Source organism: Piliocolobus tephrosceles, chromosome 5, assembly GCF_002776525.5.
Source record: "Piliocolobus tephrosceles isolate RC106 chromosome 5, ASM277652v3, whole genome shotgun sequence".
NCBI lineage: Eukaryota > Metazoa > Chordata > Mammalia > Primates > Cercopithecidae > Piliocolobus > Piliocolobus tephrosceles.
The window spans coordinates 33,277,314-33,280,982 of record NC_045438.1 but is presented as its reverse complement, the minus strand read 5'-3'; positions in this window follow the sequence as shown (position 1 = coordinate 33,280,982).

The window sequence follows — 3,669 nt, the reverse complement described above, 5'->3', positions numbered from 1 at the left end:
TTCATTTTCTTTTCTCAGTTTGTATTCAACCATCTCATTTCAAAACCATTTCCTTTTTATTACATTTTTAACCTCATAATTTAAGATCACTAAAAGTATTTTACATATATCCTGCAAAGTTTGATCCTTTTCTTCTCCCTCTTTTCTTATGTCCTGATTTCTTATTTATTCTTAGGTCTACAGACATGTAGATAAGACCTAGGCCTTTGTAGATGTCCCGTTGATTACTTCTAAGGAAGAAAAGAAACATGTTGCTAGTGCCCTTTAAAGATCTCCCAAGAGGCTCTAAGCAACTTGACAAAATGTCAGTAATGTTTTACCTCCGCCTTCACCTCTACTTGTCATTTATCACCTCTAAGCAAATCTTTTGATCTTAGGAAAACCTCCACCTTGCCTTTTTAGTTTCTTTGATTTCTTACCTGACACTATCTAATTTCTGAAGTCTCAGTATCAAAAGTGGTGAGACCTAAACCCTGTTCTGATTTCTTTTATCTGTATCTTAAAGGAGCTTTAAAATTTCAAGACCGTCTTCATTCTGACCTCTGCATACATGCCTTACCCCATTGCTTCCTTGTCCTTAGCTTTTTAGGAATACCAAGCTTCCTGAATTTATTCAAATGTGCCTGTGTTTCAGACTTCCTCACTTTTTCTCTTGTTAGTCCTTCCGTCTAGAATATCCTTTATTATCTTCTTTACTTAAATAATTACTTTTCAAGCTTAAAGTGTCAGCTCAGGCATTACTTCCACTGCAAGTCTTTCCCGTTCCTTCATAAGACAAGTTAGGGTCCATCCAGTTAGGGCCCATATTACCATGGGTATCACTCTATCTCAACACATAGTATATTGTACTAAAAACATCTGTTCATGTGATTGCCTTCAGACCATACTGTGATGTCCTTGAGGGCAGAGATGTATTTTTTAAATTTGTTGCATTATATAGTCCTGGACACATAGCAGTATTCAACAGACGTATTTTTCCCTAAATTAAGACAAATTGAATTAGATGTACTTTAATATAATATGTGATCTCTCTTCTGCACATTATTTATGTGGTCCCAGCCCAGAGAATACACAGAGAGTTGATCCTTGAACAATGTGGGGTTTGTGCAGTTGAAACTCCCCTGAAACTACTATCAGCCCACTGTTGACCAAAAACCTTACCGATAATATAAACAGAGAATTAATGCATATTTTGTATGTTATATGTATTACATACTGTATGTAAGCTAGAGAAAACGATGTTAAGAAAATCATAAGGAAGAGAAAATGTGTTCACTATTAATTAAATGAAAGTGGATCAGCAATGGTCTTCATTCTCATTGCCTTCACATTTGGTAGGCTGAGGAAGAGGAGGGGCTGGTCTTGCTATCTCAGGGGTGGCAGAGGCAGAGGGAAACCCATGTATAAGTGTACCAGCACAGTTCAAACCCATGTTGTTCAATGATGTGTGTGTTGTATAAACATATATGTGTATATAAATTATGTGCTCCAGCATTATTCTCTGGAGTTTTTTGTTTTATTTATTTATTTTTGACAGAGTCTCGCTTTGTAGCCCAGACTGATGTGCAGCTGTGCGATCTTGGCTTACTGCAACCTCCACCTCCTGGATTCAAGTGGTTCTTCTGCCTCAGCCTCCCAAGTGACTGGGATTACAGGGCACCGCTATGCCTGACTAATTTTTTTCATTTTTAATAGAGACAGGGTTTCACCATGTTGGCCAGGCTGGTCTCAAACTCCTGGCCTCAAGTGATCTGCCCACCTAGGCCTCCCAAAGTGCTGGGATTACAAGCCTGAGCCACTGCGCCTGGCTAGAATTTTTAAAAGTCATAGAATCTTAGAGTTAAAAAGAACCCCAGAGTATCCCACTCAATTTAGGAATCTCCTTTGCAAGGTTTTGGCCACTTGTTATCCATTTTATTTAATAATTTAATTTCATTTTATTCTTTTAACCTGGATGGGGGAAGGAGATGATGAGGAAGAGATAGTTTCACAGACCCTTTTACTCAAAGCCAGTTGCTAATATAAATTATCTTCTCCAGAAGCCTATTGTAATCAGGGATAAATTGAGTCATAGGTAGTTGGAAAGATCATCAAAAACTTCTGCTATCCCTAGGGTTGGGCAATCCTTTCTGAAGAATTTCACAAGAGGATTCTACCAAATTTTCAGCAATTCAAAAGTTCTGTTATAAGCTCAGCTAAAGATAAGATAAGCCATTTAGAGAGTAGTTTTGAGTACTCTTTATGAGCTTTAGCTAGAATTTTGATTTCTTGGTACTTTTTGATTCATTTCATTCTTGGGAAAGCTGAGTGCATGGATTGTCATTTTCGTCAGTGTCTTGCGTCAGTTACAAGATTGACATCTATTCTTTTTACGTTAGGACAAGAACATTGGATTCCAAGAAGCAACTTCCAGGTTTTTCAAGTTTTTCAGTATCAGTATTTCCTTATATATGGGTCCTATCTACCTTGCCATAGACTCACAGACATATGTAGGAGGTTAGCCCTCTGGTGGTGATGAAGGCCAGCCTTTACAGTCAACTGGAGACTGGTCACTTGTCCACACGCCTAAGGGATCTGATCTGATGAACAGGGCCTACCTGAGGAACCTGACATGTGGGTTCTGTACTTTCTGCTGCCAGTTCTTTAAGAGGTTCAAGGATCTTTGACTTTGTCTCTGTACTAACTCTTCGTACTGCTGAAAATAGGCAATGCCTATCTAACTTTGCCAGCTAATTTTGAGAGTCAAAGGAAAAAATATGTGCAGAGTTAAAAGTGCCATGGAAGTGAAAAAGTGTTGTGTTCACTCTTCTGTCCCTATTGGGAGTTGATTGCTGATCTCATTTTGCATCATAAACTGGGTGGCCCAGATTGGGTGGAGCAGATAGAAAGAAAGAGGTATCTAGCAAGAAGAAAAGATGGGCTTAACAGTGTTGACTTTTTTCTCTGTGTACTGATTGAGACCATTTCTTAATCAGAGAAAATCTGTTTGGGATCCAGAATGGTTTTCTCTGAAAAGAAGATGAATTGCTAAATTGTAAAACTAGGACAATGGGATGGAGAGACTTCTCACCCGTGATTTGACCCTGTGGATTACTTACTTCTCTTCATTTTCTTAAAAACCATAATTGCCCCGCAATGGATCATGGATCCCAGGCTGCTTCTGGACAGGTTCTATTGGGCCAACACTCAGACTTACGTTCAGTACCCCCATTTGTGTCCTGTGGCATTGTGCCCAATGTAGCAACTACAGTGATAAATGACTTCCTGATCCTAAGGTCACCAACTAAGCAAATGCTCCCCAGGGGTCATTAGATGGCTTTGTGTTCTTCTCCTAAATTGTTCCATCAGTGAGCCAGGATGGCGGAGGACTTGATTGTTTTTTATTTTATTTCTGATGCTCCTTCTAGGCTCCAGACTCACTGGAGACATCCTGACACATAATGCTTTGCCCAGCACAATGCGATGCCCTTTACCTAGTAAAAGGGTGAGTCCCGTAAAGGTGCTGCCTTCCCCCCAGAACAAACAACGGAAATGCATCAGGAGAGCTCAGCTGCAGACAGAATGCACACCATGAAGCAGGAGCCACCCTGGGATTCCTCAGATGAAAGCCAATTTCAGTGAACATTGTGTTTCAAAGCCTGCTTCCTCTTGCTCGGTAAGAGCTGCAGA